Raw genomic sequence first — 12,014 nt, 5'->3', positions numbered from 1 at the left:
TGTGACGAAAATGTTTTTTAAATGTTGGAAAATCAAGCGCAGAATTCAATTAAGAAGAAACAATGATTTATGAAGTAAACAAAAAAATTCTAAAAAAATATAAATAAATATAATATAAAAAAGCTAAAATAATATTTAGACTCAAATGATAAATTTGCCATTTATGATTTGTGAAAATACCACCCATTTTTGGTTGCTGGTCCGTTTTGGTTGCACATTGCATTTTGGTATAATAAAGCGCAAGTTTAAAGCGGCACAAAAATCGAGTTAATTTTTCACACTTTTTTTGCCTGACTCTCTTGTACACTTCCTTCACATAAAGAATACTCGACATTTGTTTTCTGATTAAGAAGCTTGGAATCTTGTTTGAATTTGCCCAAAACTTGGATTTGTACGGCTTTTGTACTATATCATAAAATATTATTAAAATTTAACTAGAAACAAATAATCAAAACTAGCCAATAAAAGCCTGCGCTTCACGTATTTAGTGCCCTGCATACGAGAATCAGACCGGAGCTAGTCTGGGTTTCGATTGTTGAGTTTTAAGAACCGAACATCAACAAATTATACGAATTTTTCAAATCTAGAAGCCAAAAAGAGTCGATTGGTATCAAATTTACTTCTCTGTTAAGAATCACATTTTAACTGTTAAAGTTGATTGAAAAAATAATAGTGAACATTTAACTGTTTATATGGGACTTTTCTCTAAAAAGTATAAAATATAAAAAGCATGCAGGATTCTTATGGAGAAGGACCTTGGAAGCTCAATTACATCGAAGATTTTTAACTACAACAACATTTTGTCCCTTTTTATTTTTTACAGAAATGTGATAACTGTTATTTTGGGTCTCTGCTTTAAACCATGCCTTAAAATTAGTTACCCGAAAAGACTTGATTTCTTCTGTAAACTACGCGAGAGTAGCCGACGACAGTTTCTGGGTGATCTTCTTATGAGAGGCCCCTAGCGATTCCGCGTGTCTGCCCGTGGCTATAGGTATGTTTATTCTACTTACTGCTGAATTATTCCCATCTCGTACATTCTTCTTTAGCTAAAAAATTTCCCATACTCAAAATAGCTTTCATTGTCGCAGGCAAGATTCGAGTATCGTAGCTGAAGGAACAAAAAATAAAAAAAAAAATGAAAAATGTTACTCCATCCTCCTAACCATCCCACCACCACCTCTTCCCGCTTTCTCCCTTCATCCCATCGGTTTTCTCTTTCACCTTACCTCCTTCATAATGGTACCACAAAGGGCGAATCCGTTTATCTTCGTCCTAGTGTGCCCATTCCTTGGTTAACCATTCTAATCTAACCTAACCTGCCTGTATGTTTTTACAACTAAATGAACTTTTATTACCGTCGTTTGCGAACACAGTTCAATTAAGGGGATCCGGTGGACTAGAAATTTCAAAAAATCAATTTTTTGTTTTTTCCATATTTCGAAAGTATAGTATCTTAAGAATATACTGTGAAATTTTCATGCGCAAATTCCCAATATTTTAGCTTCTACAACCCATTAACTAGGTAGAGAGCGGTGCGCGCGCTCCTGTACCTCAAATTTTAAACTCATTTATCTCGAAACGACTTTTTTCGGCCTGGTGTTTCCAAAATAAAAAAAACCATTCAACCGAATCGTCCGAAATTTCAATATTTTGTTCACAACATCAATGGCCGAAACAATATTATCATAATAAATACAAATGGCAATAATTTTCTAAAAGAATTGTATTTTATTCAAAATCAACACCGGCCCTTGAAACTTAACCACCCTTTATTATTATTTCAATTATTTCGTTTTTTTTTTATTAAAAACTGAAAAAAATCGAGTTTTAGAGTGCCAAATTCAAAACCGCGCCATTTCGTAAATTTTTTTTATTCTTGAAGCGAGACATAGCTGATTAGTAATTTTTTTGGTTTTTGTGTTTCAGATAAATAGAAGAGCCAAAATGGACAACACCGTCGAGGTCCAAAATTTCGGGAGGGTGAACTTCAGCGCCATTTTTTAAATTATTAAAATTAAAAAAATTTTTTCTTGATTTCATTTAGAAATTTAAATCAAAAAGTTTTGTATAAAAATTGCTTCGAAACTAAATGACTATCCATTTCAGTATGAAAAGAAGGCAGAACGATAACATAAATTTTTATAATTCTCAAGTTTTTAGGTAAATTTTTATAATTCTCAATTTTTTAGCTACATTTTTATCAACATTTTTAGCTACAAATTTTCTGCGTTGAGTGGCAGCCGCTTCGAAAAGAGAAATATTTTTGAAATATTCATAAAAATTCATAAACAACTTCTGTTTGGCGTTTTGCCCCTGCCAGTAGACCGCGACCGCTGAAACAAGCTTTTCCGTTCCGATGACTCGCGGACGATTGAGCTCTTAAAGATTGTACGATATAAAATATTGTGGTACCTTTGCCATAACTGAATTTACTCATTCTCAAAACAGAACCTTTTCAATACAAATCAGCTGGTCAGCCAAATAATTCCTTGAAGTGTCATTATACACTGCCAAAACCAGCAAGCACTTCTAATTAGTTAGCGGAGAGTGCACCAAGTAAGAGGCCCATGTGGGGGAAAAATGCTTTTCTTCGTTGGCTTTAATTCTGCCAGGGAATATTAAACTTTTTCACGGTATATCTAAAAAGCATTTCAACTCAATTAGTTGCAGTTAATGCAAATGCTCTGTGGCGGCTAGCGTCTTGAAGGTGCTATACTGTATACACTAAATTCTTTCAGTATACTGCCGCAGCTAATTTACATATTTTCTTTAAAACAAGCGCTGAGAGAATGAAATTGAATCAATAATAGTAACAACTCAGGCGCACACGCACAAGTTAATTCAGCTTCGTCAATCAGGTAAGGAAAAGTTTAAAGTTAAAGTGGCAGATATTTGTGGAGAACTGCCCTATCGCGTGTGATGTTTTATACTTAAGCGAGTGTAAAAAATGTGTAGCATCAGAGCAATAATTTACTACTTTCACCGCGATGCAATTTTTAAAGCAACCGTTGAAGTGCTATGATTGAAGAATTTAGCGTCGGCGCTGCAACTAAAAAACTTTTACGCTACCGAGTTCTAGATTTCACTTTTTACAACCTATTTGCAACACAAATTTAGGGTAACAAAAAGCGCAAGTTTTCAAAACTTATAAAAGGATATAAAAAAGTATCGATCGTACTTTTTCACCGACCACAGCGGAATCCCAGTGAGCGCTTCAAACACTCTCCATTTGAACTGCCTATTCAAGTCAAAGAGATAATCTATTCAATGTGCGAACACTGCTTCCACTGTATGCATATAAATATGTTACTGTTATTTCTTTACGACTTTATGTTATTGTTATTTCCAACCTCTATAAATATTTCCGTATTTCTAAACAATTAAACTCTGTTATCGCACAGCTAAGATTAGGCGTTGTTATTTCTGCTGTCGCTTCTTGTTAACATACGGCGCTGTGTTTTGTATTATTTCACTGTCTATTTTGACATTAATCAAAATGTCAGCTTGGTTTTCAAGGTACCAGTGCTACAACAAATATGCCTCTAATAGTACTGTTGTTGCTGCTTTTGTGTATATTTTATCACGCCAACTGCTGCTGTTGTTTTTACTGCTGCTGTTAGGTAAGTTATTATATTTTCAGTTGTTCATTTGTTGTCTTCTTCGATCTGCAAAGATTTTCCGGTTTCATTTTTCTCACACAGTTGGCTTGATTTGTTTGTCTTGGTCGCCAGTGGTCGCTAAGCGTAAGAATTGAATGAATGAAATGTTTCAAGTTCTCTATGCGGTGGACTAACTGTCCGCGTTGTCCGGCAGATTAGGCGTATACAACTTGAAGAGGAACTGAAAGACGTTGAGCTTGTGTCCTCGCATTGGAAATTGTCTCTGGCTCAACGGCAGGCTGGCTGGCTAGCTGATTGCCTGGAATGGTAATCTAATTACGAGAGCAACAATAAAGTGCGGCTCTTAAGTGTTAAATTTACGCGCAAACGCATAATTTCTTAGGCAAATTTTTACTGGTTTTTGTTTGTAGTGATTTTGCTCCCTTTTCTTTTACCAAATGTATGACACCACTACAGCCACAGCTGTCGTTATTGTTTTTGTTATTTTTGCCATTGGTGTTGTACGCCATTTTTGTTTCGCTTCTTCATCGCGCTTAGTTCGCTTAATCAGCTTCGGAGCGCGCTCGTGCCTTCATTTGCTGCTTGCTCGCCATTCATGTTGTTGCTATTGTTGTTGAGATTACAACTGCTAACGTGTCTCACTCAGGCGGCAAAGGCAGTCTGTCAGTGCGCTAGCGTTGTTAGTAGTGGTGCATTGTCGCTTGGAAGTTGAATGGAAGGGGCGTTCCTCTGTTTTTCTTATTGGAAGTTGTGTAAATTTATTGTTGCTGTAGTTTTGTCGCTTGGGCATAAAAACTTGATTTTTGTTTCAACTGCCTGCCAATCTCCGCGCTCGAAACCACATTCACATGCGCGTTTCCGATCGGTGAGGGGTGGCTGGTTGTATTTTTTGACTGCTTTTTTTACTTGTGTTTTGTTTTTGCTTTGTATGCAATCCGCCTCAGCTGCGGGGAATAAAACAACCGCCTGTCGACCGCGACCGCAGCCAGCGGCAGGTGTTGTCGTCACCAGCGCACAACAACAAAAACAACGCAATGTAGGTAGTTCTTGTTTTTGTTACCTCATTGCACGTTGTTATTTTTATTGCTTTTCGCATTCATGTTGTTAAATTTTATTTTGCTGCTGCTGTCGGCTAGCGCTTTATTCTTGCTGGTGTTGTGGTTGTTGCAATGATTTTTCTTTTGTTGCATATTTTATTTTGGCGCCCTTTTTTGTCTTTCTTAGACCAATTTTTCGAACAGCATAAATGTGCGGATACGACACACCAACAGATGGCGCCATTGGTACCAAAATGTGTTTTGTTGGCTTTAAGAACAAATGGGTGAAAATTTATTAAGCAAACTAATATTTGTAAATTTAAAGGACGACATTCTTCAGGAAAGTGCAAAAAGTATTCTCTACTTCTCAGTCATTGAAGAAAAAATGCAATGCCAGTAGTGCGAGAGAGTTTAAACGGTTTCAATGATATTTTTTTAGATATTGATAAACCTCTTTGTTTAGGGAAATCCATTGGATGTGATGCAAATGACTTTTAGATAATATTTGAATTTCTGCTTTAAGGCTTTGGTGAACAGGCATCTAATAAGACAGGGTCATACATACGCACATATAGACGATATCAGTCATTTTGGTCCTATTATGTGCCGGTAGCATTTTTACAAACGTAAATCGTTTTTTAAAGACGTAGTCTGGTCAAATACTCATTTTTTATAGATATCTTTTAGGATTTTTTTTTTAAGAAAATAAAGTGCGATCGTCTTGATTTTATAGTATGTTATTATTGACATCAAATAGTATACAAAAACAATTTTTTTTTACATATTTTTTTGTAGTAGTGTGGCACCAAATTAAGGGTCTTACAAAAAGATAGGTGGCTTGTCAACAGGATTTTGGCTCTTCAGGACATCTGAAACGAAAAAGTTAAACTAATTATTATTCGGTAAGCTTGTCATTCTGGCAGGTGTGACAATGGGATTTTTTTTTTTTTTGAAAAATAAGAAAATGGCGGGCTTTTGAAAACATAGAGCTACGTCCTTAAGGTACTAGGCTTACTTTTTAAATACCAAATTTTTATAAAAATCTGAATGTATTTTTAAAAGTTTATTTTACATACCATTAAAGCCACTAGTGCAGAGACCGGCTGCCGATGTTGTTGCTGCTATAGTAGCATAACTCAGAAGTTATATCATTTCGACCTTATTGCAGTTGAGGCCAATAAGAATACATTCGCGGTCAGTAGGGCCCGCGCGAAGAATAAATGATGTTAAAAAATGTATTAAAGGAAGCATGTAAAGAGGTGGTTGGCGTCGTGCGTGATAAAGTGAGCATTTAACCTGTTCTCATGCACCTGTCCTCAAGCTCTTCATCTTCATTAAGTGGCGGTAAGTTTGCCTCGTTCAATCAGTCGTTGTTCAGACGGCAAAGTAGTGGAACCACTGTCGGCGCCACTTTATTTTTCTCCCCGTCCGTATTACGTATATTCCTACAACAAACAGTTCTATATAACCAACTCTTTTTTTACACGCCGCATAGGTTTCTTCTCAGGAATACCCGAAATAAATCCAAATGGAACTAAGTATAAGTACAACGAGCCGATCCAGCTCTGTGCATATGCAGATGATATACTTATTATGGCGAAAAGAAGAAGTGAGTTAAAGAGTGCGTTCATAAAACTAGAAAAAATAATACGAAATACTGGGCTAAGAACAAACACAGAGAAAACGAAGTTTATGGTCCGATACAGCTCCGGTTTCAGGCTGATCGGAGACCATGAATCGAAAGTGTACATGAATTTACCTACCTAGGTATCAAAACATCAGCCAATAAGGACACATCATTGATAATATGGTAAGTGATAGAGTTTTAGCAGCAAATAAGTCTTACTTTTCTAATTTCAAGCTACTTAAGTCTAAATTATTATCTCGCAACCAAAAGTTAAGGATATACAAAACCTTGATCCGCCACGTGCTTACCAATGGTTGCGAAAAACTACTGACATTAATCAGCCAATTGAAAGAAATTATTTGAAAGAAAAATATTGCGAAAAATATATGGGTTGGAACTAACGAAAAAACGAAACTGTGATAAGATTTATAAAATCTCAGGGGATAAGATGGCTTGGACACGTGTTCAGAATGCCCAAGGAGAGCACAACTCGAAAGGCAGTTCAATTACGCCCTGTTGGAGGCCGAAGAAAAGGACGCCCCAGAAAGAGATGGCTCGAAGATGTGGAAGTTGACCTTGAAAAGCTAAACGTGCGGCGGTGGAAGGTTGTGAATGAAGCAATGGTTCACCAAGGACTGTGATGCTAAGAAGAGGAAGAAGGATAAAAAATGTAAAAAAAACAATAAAAAATAAAAATCATGTAAAAAAGCTGAATATGCTAAATTAGCAGTTATTTCCACTACATTACAAACTGTTACCGTTAAAACTACAACAACAACAACTTTACAAATTTCATTTACATTTATTAAAGAAGAAAAAAATTGTAAAAAGTTAAAATTTAATTCACAAATAAAAAAATATATAAAATTTGTATTGAAATTAGGAATACAAATCAACTATTCATCGCCACTTGATGATAGGTGTGCACATTTTTTGCGTACTGGATTAAAAGTGCTATCATCATTAGACCTGTCAGATATGTCCAGCCCATCTGTCTGCTTTGATTTGGTTAGTAGCGACTGATTTTTTTTAGTTTTTCAAGTTGCTTATGGGGTTAGAGGCCCGAAAAAATCAATAATTTTGTTATTTGATCAAAATTAACAGTATGGCGTAGGAAATATTTTTGAGATTTTCGAGAAAAAAAACCGACAATTAATTGTTAAAAAAAAATACAAAATTTTTGGAAAAAAAATCCTTCGATCACGTACGAGTTTTTTATGTTTTTCAAAAGCAGTATAACTTTTATTAAAATCTACCTAGCCGTTTTTAAATTGCAGTGATCACCAGTTCAAAAAATATAGTTTTAAGAAAAACGCATTTAAAGTTTTGCTATCGATTTATGTAGACTTACACGAATTATTTAATTACTTACGCTGTGTCATCTATTCCTGGGCCATATAATAGTTCCTCAGCCGTCTAGCAGCTTCCAAAACATCGATTTGTTGTTGCCTACGTAGCATTCTACCTTCTCGAGTGTTTCTTCTCGAACGCTCCGGAGCGCCCGAACGCCCTTTGCTAAATGAGAACATCGATATGCCGATGTTGAAGGCTGTTCAGCAACACTATTCCCAACAAAATGTTCAGATTCTGGTCTGCCAGTCCTTGCTCTATCCCTGACATAACCTGTTTCTGGAAATTTTTCAACCAACCTTTGAATTTTCGACTCATTCATATATCAGAAATTATTTTCGAATTTTGCGATACGTTGTTATTAAATATCGACCATTGCCAGAATAAGTTTTAAAGCGATGTTCTAACGTGTAAAATTGTACATCTGTATACTGAAGAAATGCCAAAGATGACATAAAAAAAGGGACCGTCTGGAAATTATTCACTACAGGCGTCACTTTTAAAGACCCTTTATATAAGTTAACCCAAACCAAGTTAACGAACTCTTTGCTTCTTATATTCTTTTCAATAAAATTGCTTACTCAATTTTCATATTGATTTCTGCAATAATGCAAGTATTATAAAGTTGCTTATTTAATCTCCTAGAATTAAGTCACGCCACAATTTTTATTAATATAAATTAAGTAGTTTTCTTGTTTAAGCGGCTTTTTGGTTTTGGAAGTTAGTGAATAAAGTGCGGCCAGTTGGAAATTTATTTTTTTAGAACTTGTATTTTACAATTTCTTAACTTAATTATATAAAAAAAAAATCAAAATAATAAGAATAATCTATTAGCCATGTCTGTCCACTCACCCGTCTACCCCTATGTGAAATGGTTAATATTTAGTCAGAAGGTAACATATTGAATGCCTTAACAACGTTGGGAAATATGAAAATCTTAGAGCCGCTTTGTTGTGAGGAGGCTTAAAAGGTGGACGTTGGGCATAAATCCAGGGATACAGAAAAAATTAGAACCATTTAGACAAACATCGTCCGAGCTAGTCGCCTAACAGAGAAACCGTCAACTGTCTTTGAAAACTGGATTGGCAAAATACGCACCTACGAAGCTAGCTGAGACAGCCTCCTAAATGAAAAGGTGTTCCATAAATAATGAGAATATTTGTTACTTTTAGTAAAGTCATTTTGGATGGAAAATAATTTTTTGTTCAGCTTGTTCAGCAAACACACTTATACTTGGGCTACCGATACACTTAACCCTCCGTTGGGCACTCGGGTCTGGCCAGACTTTACCGACGTGAATGACGGTGAATTTAACACATTTCTATTATAGGGCCAAAACAGGCCAGACCCAGCTGCCCAGCCGAAGGTTTTAAAAATGATGTCCTTAAGCTTTTTCTAGCGCGAAACAATTTTTTTCAACGCTATATTAATTCATGCAGTAAAGGGTTAATAACGAACGAAATTCTTTATTTTAATCAAACCAGACAGATGAGCTGGACGTATCTACTGATGATAGACATTTCCATCCAGTACGCAAAAAACGTGCACTCCTACAATCAAGTGGTGATGAATAGTTGCGAAACCGATTTTTATTTCTAATTTCAATTTAAACTTTTATACGTTGTATGAATTTATAGATAGAGTTTTCATTTTATAAGAATTCAAATTTGATTTTTTTTTAATAAAAATTATCGTTTTGCACGAATAAATGGGCAAATATTTAAAGTAGTTCACACGATTTGTTTTAAGGTGTGGAACGTACCCCTTATCAACATTGTAAAAATAGTTTGGTATTATTCATCATAAATTATTGTCGTTCTTCAAATTTTAATGAATCAATTGGCTTCGGGGATTTTATACTACAACCAAAGCCCAAACTTCATATAAATTAGTTAGTCTTAAGTAAAACCGAGCTTATTGACAAGAAAATACTTAAAGGATTGCATTCAAATCTGAACACTGCAAAAAAATATTTTTCTGGTATTGGCTAATGGAAAATATAGATTGCGTTGATTAGGTTTTTGTTTGCGTACTTAGTAGCTTCAAAAAGTGGCAACAATCATCTGACTGAACCCTCTGCGAGGGTTCCGCCTGGACAATGCGTCTCGACATCCTTTTTCTTTTCACCCCCGTTTTACTTCTACAAGTCGAATTTTCGAGATTTGATATCAGAAAATGATACAATAAACCAACATGAGGTCGAGAAAGCATGAAATTCGGGTCGGGATATCGGATATCGGAGTATCGGCTGCTAGATTTCTCCAAGAAATTCAAAGTGGTCATTAGTGACCGCTCAGCGTGGAGAAAAAATGAAATATTCCCAAAACAGGGCGCACAGGTGTGGTTTACTGATGGGTCCAAAATGGAAGACGGTAGTGTCGAGGCTGGAATTGTCGGACCACATTTCAAAAAAGCAGTTGCAATGGGAAAACAACTTCCATTTTCCAGGCGGAGGTCCACGCCTTAGAGCTGTGTGCCAGAGAATGTCTACGGAAAGACGCGCGCGGTGCCAATATAAAAATTCTCTCTGACAGTCAAGCAGCTCTAAAATTGTTGGATAGCTTCTCATTCCAATCAAGGTTGGTCTGGGAATGTTTTAAAATCCTCAGCACCCTAGCATCAAAAAACTTTGTTACCTAGATGTAGAATCCGGGACATGAGGGACACGAAGGGAATGAAGTTGCGGACACTTAAACGACCAAGGATGCAAACATTCCCTTCATAGTTCCTTAACCTTTTCGCGGGGTAAATAACAGCTTCAAAAGTGCCTTCCTACGTGAACAAGAACAACGAGGCCTAATCGATTACTGGAGAGCCCAATCGGGCATGTGGTAATCTAAAAGACTCATTGATCTATAACGGATAAAGGCAGGAGCAATCCTTAACCTAAGCTGAAAGGACATAAAACTTTACACTGAACTACTAACAGGATATTGTAAACTTAATTATCACATGAAAAAGATAGGTGTGATAGAAAACGATTCTTGCAAAGTTGCACAAGAAACAGTAGAACACGTTCTATGCGACTGCCCAGCAGTGGCACGACGCAGACTAAATTACCTGGGCAGCGGGGTTATAAATCCAAACCACCTGGTAAAAATTAAGCCTACAGCAGTTCCGATTTATTAATAGCCTAAAACTGTTCCAGTAGGCTACATGGCTGCACAATAGATCTATTCAGGTCGCAGTGCACAAACGCCAATCAATAATAATAATAATAATCGGCTACTACCACCGGCGGGCACGGGGGAAACTTGATTCTCCACGCTGTGTTGCCAGCGGTTACACATCTGCTGAGGTGATTGCAGGCCTCAGCAGTCGAAATGCTACTACAAAACAATCGAAGTGGTCAGTCTCGAGAGGTATCGCAGTCGAATCAGACTCGTACCTTGAAAGCGTCATCGACCATAAATACAGCGTGGCAGAGCAGCTGCTGACTTCTCCAAAGGCTAACCTTCCAGGTACTGCTTCCGAAGGCAGGAACGGACCAAGGAAGAAGCCGAGTAAGGAAGGATAGAAAGCCTTTCCCGAATACAAGGCGACAATCAAAACGAGGCTTGGAACTAAGAGCTCTCTTACGCCTACAGACCGAGAGCATCTTAGGTAGGCCAACGAAACAATTAAAAGAGATAGAGAGCACTTCTCTAGCGACGAGAACAACACAATTGTGGTAATACAGTGGACCCTTGTGGAGTATGTGGGATCTATTCGAATCAGCCAGATATACGTAACCTAATGTAGTAAAATTTATGTTTTCCAGAATGGGATATGGAGGTGCTAGAAAATGGCAGGGAGATGGCACTACTGGCGCTTATCGAGGCTATGTTTGGTTAGTAGCATTTCGTCGTAGCAGCAGATCGGTATATTTCTTTGTTTTTGGTATTCGTTTAAATCGAGGAAGTCGAGCGATTTTCCTGTTTCATCACGACAACGCAACAGCTCACGCCTCAGCAGTTATGGTCGCAAAATTAATGGAAATAAGGTTCCAGCTCATCTCACGTACACCCCATTCTTCAGGCTTGGCTCCCTCGCTTGCCTTGGACTACTATTTGTTCGCCGATTTTGAAGAAATCACTGGTGGGAAAAAGATTTTATTCAAACGAGGAGGTGAATGCGGAAGTAAATAGGTATTTTTCAGACTTGGACAAATCTTATTATTCGGAAGGGATCAACAAACTAGAACAGCGTTGGACAAAGTGGATAAGCCTAAAAGGAGACTATGTCGAAAAATAAAAGAGGTTTATCCGAAACAATTAACTAGTTTTTACTTTTGCATGTACCTACTTTCAAAACTTTTCATTTTCCAGAAAACTTTAAGAAAATTTTCACGTAGAATAGCAAAAGGAAAAACAAAAGTGTTTTGGCGGAAATGTACTA

Source organism: Anastrepha ludens, chromosome 6, assembly GCF_028408465.1.
Source record: "Anastrepha ludens isolate Willacy chromosome 6, idAnaLude1.1, whole genome shotgun sequence".
Taxonomy (NCBI): Eukaryota; Metazoa; Arthropoda; class Insecta; order Diptera; family Tephritidae; genus Anastrepha; species Anastrepha ludens.
This window is presented reverse-complemented; position numbering follows the sequence as displayed.